Source organism: Homarus americanus, unplaced genomic scaffold, assembly GCF_018991925.1.
Source record: "Homarus americanus isolate GMGI-L3 unplaced genomic scaffold, GMGI_Hamer_2.0 scaffold46583, whole genome shotgun sequence".
Lineage (NCBI taxonomy): Eukaryota > Metazoa > Arthropoda > Malacostraca > Decapoda > Nephropidae > Homarus > Homarus americanus.
In genome coordinates this window covers 728,855-740,862 of record NW_024731675.1, presented here as the reverse complement: position 1 = coordinate 740,862, position 12,008 = coordinate 728,855, and the positions used below count along the sequence as shown (strand labels likewise).

General features: G+C 38.8%; 1 long non-coding RNA gene across 2 annotated transcripts; it reads left to right on the top strand.

Annotated features, from left to right (window-relative positions):
- The first annotated feature begins 297 nt into the window (after positions 1-297).
- LOC121867703 lies at positions 298-8,816 on the top strand. Of its 2 annotated transcripts, XR_006089222.1 has the most exons (5): positions 298-3,482; positions 5,174-5,254; positions 5,837-5,951; positions 6,875-6,932; positions 7,363-8,816. It is a non-coding gene; the product is annotated as an uncharacterized LOC121867703 (long non-coding RNA). The 2 variants fall into 2 exon arrangements; XR_006089223.1 differs by lacking the exon at positions 5,174-5,254 and having other exon boundaries at positions 303-3,482.
- The last annotated feature ends 3,192 nt before the right edge of the window (positions 8,817-12,008 follow it).

Sequence of the window (12,008 nt, the reverse complement as noted above, 5' to 3'; positions counted from 1 at the left end):
ACCATATTTTTCAGTGTACAGTATAGTATGTAATTCTGTGCTAATTAAGTAGGGACTAATTATTTCATTTGGTCCCAATTTTGTATAGTGGACACAGTGTTAAGGAAATGTACAGAATTTTTCTTTTTGTGGTTTTATAGATAAAATGAATTAACAGTTTAAAGTAAATACCGGTCCACTTGAAGTTAGTTTAGAATAATTGCCTCAAAGAAAAATATAAATCTTTTTTAAAATAAATTGTACTTGTAATGCTGTTGTGTGGAAACATGAAATATTCAGAGTAATGATAGTTGTCTGAAAAATTAACACCAACTGCCTAACCATTGCTTAACAACATTATTGGCCTGTGAATTTAACAAGTTTAGATAAGGTTCATTAATACTTGAAGTTCTTTTATGAGTGACAATCTGCCCCAATGTGTTTATCCCAGCTTGTGTTATTACTTACTACAGACAGTGGGTATATGTTCGAGCCAAGACACGAGAGTAATGCCCAGTGGTTCATTACGGAGTATCGCCAGAAGTATTATACGTATCAAGGTTATGTAATATAATCTTATTTGTGACTGGTACATTTATTTGATGTCTTTGTTGTTAATTCAATATGAAGTGTTGAAATTCTCACGATGTATTTTTTTTCATATTACTGTATTGAATTTACTTTGTATAACCCGAGTTGAGTGTTATATAATTTTGTGTTTATTTCATTACTTTTTCAGTGCTGGTGACCGTAATCGTGAACTAAGTAGAAAGTGTTTTAGCTCTCGGTCGACGTCAGTTTATGACAATTTAATTTATCAATATAACACGAGTTTAGTTTTATATTTGGTATTATTGTATTTTTGTGTTGTTTCTATTAGCTAATAATTTTAATGCATAGGGCGTGAGTTTCCAGCAGTATAGACTTCCAGGCATTGTCAGTAAGTGTACTATATTATTTGAGAACTAATACATGTATAATATCAGCAATTGCATTGATTGGGTTGGAGACTCTTTAGTGAAATGGACACCTTCAAAAGAATACAATCTTTGAAAATGGATTGTTGAAATTACATGTAAGGACGATCAATTGTGTGAGTACAGCACAGAGTAATGGTTCACACAGTGTTGCACCATTGTTACTACCATTGTTTTTGAGTGTGTACAGTAAGTGTGTCCTGATAAGTGACAAAAGAATACAGTGATACATTTTCCTCATGTATTCACCTGTGAAGCCTTAAAGTAAAAGTTCTCACATCCAGTATTATCACTAGTGGTGGTGATGGATAATTTGAGCAGTATTTCAGGTGTTTTTATGTATTTGAAGGCGTCCACTGTGTTGTGTTGTGTAGTTACAGTGAGTTGTGACCTCCAGGCATGATGGCCGTCACAAGGGGACAGTTCAGGGCAGCCACCAGTTGTCTCATCAGGAGAACGGTCTGATGGACAGGAAGGTGTAGGAGGGAAGAAGAGTAAGGAATGCCTCTTGTACTAGTTAATGAGAGACACCGGCATCAGTGTTGTCGAGATATCTTCAAAGGGTTGTAGAGCTTTAAACTGGACCTTCTTGGTTGTTGATGTGCCATGGTGAAGTGCACGATCTTGTTGTGTTGTACGTGGCTTTTGGTGATTTTTAGAAGAAAGTGAGAGAATTGAGAATTGTTTTAAGTATTTTGTAGAGGGATTGTCAAGGATGCAGTAAGGACATAGAGATTGTACGATGGATTGGCATAAGTGTACAATCATCTGAAGGGTATCTGTTACTGGAGTGAGTAAAGATACCAGGTGTGAGATCTCAAGTCCTGTTGTTGGTGTATACTGTAGGTGTGGTGTTTGTGGCTTGTCAGTAGTACCGGGTATGGAAGCTCGGCACTGATACCGCTACATGGTTAATGCTATAAGTAACAGACACTCCTTGGTTTGGTTGGGTTCCCATAAGGACGGTTTCATTTTGCGTAGGATTCCTGGGAATATCTCCGCTCGTTCGGGCTCCCTCGATGTTGCTCCATCTCGTGAGTGTGACATGACTCTTCGTAATAGAGTAAAACAAATCATTCCTCCGGCTCGATGGGGTCCGGTCATCTATGTCCTAGTTTGAGAAATCTATGTTAAATCTCAGGGTGTTCAGTAAGCATTTGACCAACGCCTAAGAGAAACTTTCCTGTGCTTGTGAACATTGAAATGTGTGTTCTGTAATTTAATGTATTTGGTTGTGCATTTTATCTTCCAATATTAAAGTGTATTCTGTAATATGTAACATGATTTATTGTATGGTACAGTATGTTGTATCTGTAACGTCTCACAGTGTGTGCACCATATCGTGAAACCAATAACAGAAAATAACAGTTATTTAAGGAATCAATGTAATTACAGTACATGTTTTGTGAACTTTACTGCTTAATATGAATCTTGGGGAAGGGAGGAGCAGTGTCGTGGTCATAATGACATGGCTGGTCTGTTAAAACCTAATAATTCATATCACGCTCCATGCCCACCAAACCTGTAAACCTTTTGAGTCTCCCAGTTGAAACATTTGTTCTCTAATCACTTCAGGAGACCCGAGTCCTCTGTTTTCTGTGTCGCATTACCGGAAAGACTCAGGTAATCCAAAATACCACACGGGGTGTTCATGAAATTTGAATTGGTGAGGGAACACCCTTGCTTTGCGTCAACTTAGAGATGTCTAATTACAAATGAAGCATTCAAGATCCGTTGTGACTGATGTTTAAAGCTTCAATTGTGTTTACTGTTAACGTAATTGTCAATATAAGTCAGGGTAGAGTCGGCAGTGAGAGTAAGGTATCGTTGACGTCGGCCCTAGAGATGCCAGTGATTGTTGACCTAGGCTGACGTTACCTCTTTTACACACATGAACATCAGAGAACCTGATGTTCATGGTGAAATTGTTGTCAGGATGTTAATTATGAAAGTAATTAATTAACCTGAAAGGAACTGTCAGACCAGGCATCTTTGAGAATCTAACGGGTGTAACCCGATACTGCTTTTCTTAGGCTCCGCCCACCAGGGACTACCATCCTCAACCTTGAAATCAATTTAATTCTTGTCTTCAACAGCTCAGTCAGAGTGTAGTTTGAGAAGCAAACCTTAGGAAATGGAAATGAGTTGGTAGTCTCAGTTTGACACATCCAAGTGTACAGTAACGTACTATTTTACCGTCATTCTTTTCCATTGGTTGATACAGTACAGTACAGTATACCCACGTGTCATAACCCTCAGTTATGGAGTAACTGTATGAAGTAACAAAACTAAGCTATAACTACTTTCTATACTTTATGAAATAAGAAAAAGAAAGAAGGAAAAAGTTTGAAGAGTTTAAAAGTTAACCATAATGGGATAAATTAATAAGAAAATACATCAAATAACTCCCTCCTTTACACTTTGTTTATTTTCCCCAGGTCTGACTGTGGCTGAGCCTTGTCTACAGGTCTGTGTTGGTTCCCGGTGCATTAACTAAGGAAATAAATGATCCAGGAATTAGCTCAGGTACAGTATAGATTATTTTATGTTATTCTGCCCTGGGCAAGAGAGTATTCCCTCCTAGGTGTTGCCAAATAGAAGACTTTTCGAGCTGTGATTGGTTCTTGATGACATAAGTCTGATGCTACTGGTCAAAGTACTTCACAGGAGACGGGCGTTTGTTCCCTGTCTTTCAGCTTGGAGTGAGTGTCTGATTTTTGAGTGATAGAATAGTAATAAATTAGAAGTTTATAACTGATGACACTTGCTGATGATACTGTATATGTATTGAAAAGATTGTAATAGATGCGTAAACTAATTATCAATCCCTGCCGTAATTATATACCGTACGTGTAAGTAAACTCGTGTTATGATCGGTGATAATACTGTCACTATGTGGGTGACTATAGTGTTTCATAGCCCTAATAAACATGCTATAAAACTATCACGGTATATGAAATGGTGCAGAAGGATGACTGTAGTTAGTGGCATATTAATGTATCACAAGTGTAAAATTGAAAATGCACAATGATGTGTATCGGGAGGTGTTGGTCAGCGGCATAAGAATATATGCCCCGAAAATGCATCTTATAGTGTTGGGCATTATTATAACTTTGTAGGAGATGCGTCGAGCTTTGATGAAATAAGCATGAAATAATATAAATAGTTATATATATTTGGCCAAGAATTAATGAAACTTGGGACAAATTGTACAGTATATAGCCTTTTATTATAAGCTGGTCAACATTTATCCATTTGAAAGAGACCAGTTTTATTGTGTACAGTATATCACCTTTGTATATAGGAGGAGTCAAGGAGTATACCTGTAGATCATCAATGAGGTTTAATAACACTTACATTTATTATTAGTACAGAGAAACTTCACCAATTTAATGGATACTATTTACATGAGTGACATATTGAGCCTAATTTGATTGTATTTCAAGTTTTGTTTAGTGTGAAATAATTGGCATAAAATAGTGAAAGGTTTGTTGTATTTCAGCTACTGTATTATGGTTCTGTTTACTGTAACTTAGTAAATATTATGATCTGTCTATCTACCTATTTATGTATCTCGTGGCGGCCTGTAGTGTAGTGGTCAGCATGCTCGCCTCACAAGTGACTGGTCCCAGGTTCGGTCCCCGGACAGGGTGAAACTATGGTCAAGTTTCTTTACGCCATTTGCCTCTGTCTACCCAGCAGTAATTGGGGACCTGGATGTTAATCGATTTGCTGATTGTGTCCCGGGGTAATGGTTAGCCAGTGCAGTTGGCGAGTTGTCCGGTCTTCTCGGACTATTCCTTGACACTGGGTCATGCAGCTCGTTAACTCAGTGTGTGGTTGTTGTGTTGACGACAGCTTCTACACCTTAAACACTGGGTCATGCAGCTCATTAACTCAGGGTGTGGTGGTTGTGTTGGTGACAGCTTCTACACCTTAAACACTGGGTCATGCAGCTCGTTAACTCAGGGTGTGGTTGTTGTTGGTGACAGCTTCTACACCTTAAACACTGGGTCATGCAGCTCGCTTCTACACCTTAAACACTGGGTCATGCAGCTCGTTAACTCAGGGGGTGGTTGTTGTGTTGGTGACAGGGTGTGGTTGTTGTGTTGGCGACAGCTTCTACACCTTAAACACTGGGTCATGCAGCTCGTTAACTCAGGGTGTGGTTGTTGTGTTGGTGACAGCTTCTACACCTTAAACAAATTCACCCCTAGGTAGCCCTTGGACCGGCCATCCTCGTACCCGGGGGACAACCATTATCTATCTACAGTATCTGTCTATCTCATAATCTATCTGTAAGTGTTTGTTTGTTTATACATTTTTAAATACTGTATGATGATTTGCATATTGAGCTACCACAAATTTTAGGTTTAGTATTTTATGAAGCTCAAAGTCCATGAAAAACAATATACAGTACATAAGTGTGATAAATATATTAACAGTTTTAAAACCTATTTTACTTTGCATAAAATGTTCTTGCAAATGCTTCTTATATTTTAGTAAATGATATAATTGATACAGTAATATTTTCTGTTTTTATATTATCATATACTCTGTATATTACACCAACCATTCCCACATTAACCCCCAGAGTAAGTACTACAGATGAGGTGCTCCCATAGATAGTGACCAACGGCTCCTCTATTGGGTAGAGAAAGAGTCGGGAATCCTGTTGAGACGAGAATGTGATTTAGCCGACATTTGTTGGTTCGCCGCCATCAACTCAAATGACCTTTACTGTTAACCATATAATTATTGATGTTGTACAGTACTATCATTATTACTGTTATCTGTCATTATTTATGGGGTTATTTCTGATGAGGGGTCAAATATTTACAGTTTAATACAGTATTTTGTTTACTTGTCGTTCACTACAGGGGCTGGCAGTGTCTTCATCTCAGAAAGTGACAGTGACATGGAGATTAAGGATAAGACCCGACCATTGATGATAATGTTAACCTCTCCTGCAACATTAAAGTACAGTACCAGGATGTAAGTATAACACTCTCTTCACTACAGTACAGTATATTGCATTTTACTAACAAGTTATCATGATACTACTTGGAATTTGCTCGTGGACATGAGTTACTCTGTTTATTATAGATGCTTCTTAAATGGTCAATATCAGTGTCTTGGTCCAGAGAGTTTGTTATTTTCTATTGTACGGTATGTATATAATAGCCGTGTTAGAGTGGTGAACGCAGGTCATTTGTACTGTAGTTAGTTTGAGTAAATCTTCAGAGCTACATCAGTTTTATATTGTTCAAAATATGTGTAAATGATGTTCAAAAGATCCATTGGAGTAGTTTCTGATAAATGTGGCATCAGTGCATTTGCCTGACTCTTGAATTGTTAATTTTGAGATGTAAACTCCACTCTGTCACTTGGGTAAATGTGAGAAAGGTCAGATGCTTCTTGTTGAGGTGTTCAGTAGTTCACAGGGCAGAGCCATGAAAAGATGAAAACTCTTCAGAAATATTCATCAAACAGTAGTCTCAGATCTATGTTGATGTTGTCATATACTTGTATTCCCTTTTGGCTTAATTGTTCTTAGTGAAATGTGTCTGTGGTGTTGTACCTGTAGTTGAAATGCTTCCTGGTGTTGTGCTTTCAATATATGATCTATGATTTTATGGCCCCTCATGCCTGTCCTCATTAATGGCCCCTCATGCTTGGTCTCAATAATGCTGCATGCCTGTCCTCATTAATGGCCCTTCATGCTTGGTCTCATTAATGCTGCACTAACAAGCCAAGTAACCCAGCAGGAACCATTATAGGAATTAACTGTCTAAATACAGTAGTTGATGCTTCACTAAACTGTGTACATGCCAACATATCAAATTCTGTTTTTTTTAAATAATGTAGACTTAGTTGACTAATTTAATAGCTTATTAATTAATGTCTTAACCCAAAAGATGCTGCTTACAACATGATGGACACCATGCATCATGAGATGTGAGCCAAGATTGAGTGGTAAGTGGACTAATATCCTGTTTGTTGTCGTAGGTATATTCTGTGCTGCTCTGTACACTATAATTGGTTTGGGAGAAACAATTTACCTTATGAAGGGTTCTGGAAAACATAATTGCACTGTTTTTGGGTCTTGGCCTCTTTTGATGTAAGATTAAACTATAAATTACCATTACTAGACTGTCTGATCCAGAGTAGGTAACATCTTTAAGTTCAGTATCTATAGGAAACCTACTAATGTGTTTTCATTATTATTTTGCCCACCATAATAGAGTCAAACAGTCAGTATACAGGTAGTGTGTGTATAATATTGGACAGGACTTAAGTACCCGAGAACCTTTAGAGAGAGATGCTTTAACGGGGCTAAGATGTCCCTTTACTATTGATTTACTATTGTAGTTTGTTGTTCATAACCTCATCATCATTTTAAAAGGTCAGAATGTGCCAGACCTCACCTGGTATGAAGGGTCAAGATAAGTGCCGGAGGAGCAGACGCAGACTTGTGTTGACGGCTACTCTGGTTATCTGGTCTGACCCGAGATGACTTCCACCGTAAATTCACCTGCACAGAAGCCGTCGGTAAACAGAGCAAGACCATCACACTTGATATGATATGTGAGTACGGGACAGTATTGTACTCTGAGTAGTGCCTAACCAAACCAGACCTAGATGTGGTGTGGTGTGGCGTGGCAGAAGAAAGTAAACATTAATGACTTTGCGGGACAATGTACAGCGGGGAGGGTTAAGAGGTTGTTTCTGGGGTTGAAAGATGGTACGATATTGTTTATGAAACTGCATGTGTGTGTTGTGGCAACCTGTGGTGTAAAGGTCAGCCTCAGAGGAAGTGATCCCCGGGCGGGTCAGATCTATAGGTAAGTTGTTTCCTTCAAGGACTCTGTCTGCCCAGCAGTAAATGGAAACCTGGATGTTAATAGATTTGTGGATTGTGTTGTGGGGTAATTGTGAGTTGTCCAGTCCTCTTGGATTATTCCCCGACACTGGGTTCACAGCTTGCTAACATTGGCTGAGGTTGATGAAAGTTTCTGTACCTTCAAAAAAAAAAAAATCATGCCCTGGTGACAGTAGGGCTGCGAGGGCCACCCATTATTATTATTGTGCATTAATGAAGAGTTTTCTTCAGGGCCTCCAGTGGATGTTAAGATCAGGGTTAAAGACCAGTTGAACAATGGTTGTGGGGAAGTGAAAGATGGTGTACCAGTAACCTTTGTGTGTAATGCTGATGGTTGACAACCTTCGTCTGTTATCACCTGGGATTTCTCTGATCACTCAACAAGTAAGTTACTCTTTTACACAACTGTACTATTATACTGTACTACCCTTTAATGTGGTCACTTTTATTACAGGATTAGCCCACCAGAGCACAGGTCAGTGACCCACACCAATGTCTGGGGGCAAAAATATAATAATAAAAATAATAATAATAATAATTAATAAAATAGATAAATTAAAAATTATAAAAATATAATAATAAAGAACCATAAATTAAGAAAAATCAATACTAGTGAGACACGATATATATATGGGAATCATTTATTGTAAGAGGTGAGTGAAGAGAACTGATGATACTACAGGTTTTCTGTATAATAACTATGCCTAACATTTATAACTGCTTGAGTTACTCTATTTCTGCTACCTTGATAAGCATCACCTAAAGTTATGGGTCTTTTGCAAATTTCCTTTGGAGTTTGTGTTTTTATTTTATAATTGCCTTTATTTCACTGTTAATGTACTGTAGGGTTTGGGCAGTTTTTAATACCTTAGTCTTGAGGGGGAAGCATTTATCAAAGGAAACATTGAAGATGCCAGAGAAGTTGCAGCTGTTTACGTTAGGGTTGTAGTATACTGCCAGATTCTGGGGTCACTAAGTCTAAGGGGATAACGTAGCTATAGTCTTAAATTTAAGGTCGCTGCCACCAGTCCCCCTCTGGGCAGTATGTAGCTCGTTAGGTAGTGGGCAGAGTAAGCTAGGCATTGGGTTGGGTTTTTCATTGACCAAATTGATAGTGGGAAGAAGGGTGAAACATCAATCATGACTTAACTAATTTATTCCTTATAAAACATATGGCATCCCGTCACAATACAAGAAGAGTTGGCCGTCCTCAGGAGAACCACTATTATGTTCATTACACTTCACCTCAATACACGTCAACTAAGCACTATTTCCATCTTCATAACATTCACTGACCTCCTTACCTCGGTCATCCATAACGCCCAACACATCAGGCTGCTCCACCTGTTAGAGTAAACCACCACATGTTACATTACAGCACCACATCCCGGGTACACTCTACTTTTGCTGAGTTGATGGGATACTTCCCAAGCAATCATACCAGTACTGTTTCCACGTCTGGTATCCTTAGGTCACCCCAAGTAGCGACCGCGAAACTTCTCAAACACGCAATTATCTTCTCCTATCCTGGGTGGTGATATGTAGGGTATGCACAGGTTCACAGTGGAGGAGCATAATGGCCGTAAGTAGACACACCACACCCGGTGCATCCCTCACAGTGCCGACGCTCTGAACGCCTGGTACCAAAGAGCGAGGCACGACTAAGTATAATGGGCTATTATCACCACACACTAGTACAACTATTACTTCACTTTATAACATCAGGCAAGGTTTTAAGATGTAAAAACTGCTAAATAAGTCTTTATTTAGGGCTGGATAGAGCACGATGGAGTTCACTGACCTGTTTGGTTGAAGAGCGGGGCACGACTGGGGCCTAGCGCCTCGCCTCTCGCACTGAGGTTAGGCCTATAGTTTCCAATTTTTTATTTTCACTTTGAATTCTTATGGTTTTCACATCTCAATTTTCCTATCTATTGTGTCCTTATGCCTTATGGTAATGGTCTAAGTGTGGATTATATTATATAAAGATTATAATATATTGTGTTTCTTATATTTCTTACCGTAGAGTTGGACACCTTCACACTGGTTACTTACAGGAGGTTATGGTGTATCTACGTAGAAGTTCACTCCACCGCCCGACATTCCATGATTTATACTTAATAAATGATGATTTAGTGAGTTCCATTAATTTCCAACATCCATCTAAGTTATTGGTTATACTTTGTCATAACCAATCAGTCATTACCTTTAGTAATAATAAGATAGGATCACAGATACGGGCAGATAATTGCACTTAAATTTATTTGTCAAGCTTCCATACAATGATTTACAATTTGCATGGATATATGAGTCACTCACGTTCACGCTGTAATAAAATTCATCTTCTAAAAGAGGGAATTTTCAACTTGGGAACACATGTGATTACTCTACTATGGGTATGACTTAACAGATCCTTAATTCTTCAAGTGATACATTTACTGCCAGCCTGGATTGCTCTTGTCACAACCAGGCATCCACACAAGAACTTCTTTCACAGGGAATAACAACAAAAAGGAACTCTTGGGTTACCACACATAGTCTCTCGTCATTGACAGTCTCTGTAGACGGTTGTCGCAGCAAGGGGAACTGGTAAGTGAGACTTGATTAACCACATAGGTTCAATAGACCAGCCTGGATTGCTTTTGTCGCAACCAGGCTTCCACACGTGATATTTCCACGGGGATAACAAACCTAGGTTAACACACTTAGTCTCGTGTCGATCACGGTCACTGTAGACGGGTGTCGTGCAGGAGAACTCTAAGCGTGACTTGATTAACCATTTACTGTAGGTTTGATAGGCCAGCCTGGATTGCTCTTGTTGCAACCAGGCATCCACACATGATATTTCCACGGGGCTAACAACCCAGGTTAACACACTTAGTCACTGACGGTCCACAGGACGGGTGGCGGTGGAGGACTCTGTGTGGTGTGGCTTCAGGAGGGAGAGGGTGGGGACGACGTCTTAACTAGGGGATACTACCCAAAATGTGGCTTTGGGTTGTGATGTTCTGGTCAAACTATACATGTGCTTTTATTTATCTTCTCTCTATATTATATTTTAGATTTCTCTATAATTTTCTATTTATATTATGTTCTGTGTTGTTTCTTTTCTATGTACTGTATATATAGCCCTAGTCTTATAGGCAGAAGTATTATATAAATGGGTTAATTACATTTGATTTGTCACCCTCTGTAACTTTCCACTGGCTATGAGGTGACATGTTGAGAGGAAGACTGCCACCACCCAGGCTTTTGTTAGACTATTATCCACTGTAGGGCAGCTTAGGCACATGAGGTACAGTAGTTACTTTCTGAGGTAATGAGCGGTAATACTCGTAGTTTATTAATTCAATATTTATTAAATTTAGGAGTGAACAAGATGTTAATTAAATACACTCAGACAAGACTGGACCACTTAAGGTTTTCTTTTACAATTGACAAAATAGATCTTCACTTACTTGTTATAATATTAAACAACTGTAAAATTATTTCTTTGACAAACAAGATGGTTATTTTACACTCTTGTCAATATCATAGATATTTCCACATTAATTACATTGTAACAATGTCGTGAGTTTCCCGCCACCCGGGAGTTCCCGCCAATTTCTAGCCAATAGTGTGAAAGCCTTAGGGCTGTGCTGTAGTGAGGTGTGGGATGTCTGTGGTGGCTACATGGCAGCTATTTGGGTGTATTCTATTTGGTAAATCCTTAAGTTCCCATTTGTTGTGAGATACATGGTCCCCGTTTAACTAGCTAGGAACATTGGTTTATTATTTTGAAGTGTAGCTGTTAAACCTTAACTCAATAAATACAGTAACCGTTAATAAGAGTTCTAATTCATCCGTCCCTTATTAAGAAAGGTTGATGTGTTATAAGTGTCTTGGTATTATACGGTGAGTCCTAATAACTATCCTATATTTCTCCTCTGTGAAGTATTGATATCTTAGGGACATATAATCATTTGTTACAACATCATGTCATTGAGAATGAGCAACCTGGCATCTTTACTTGGAGCTGGCGGACGCTCGCCCCACAAGGGGTCACGGCTCAAGGTTGAAGAAGCCACAAGTCCAGAAAACTGTGAGGGCAAACTTTTTTGGAGTAAGAATTGTGAACTGTTGGAACAACCTGCCAGAGAGTGTTGTGACGGCACCGAGTGTGAGCTGTT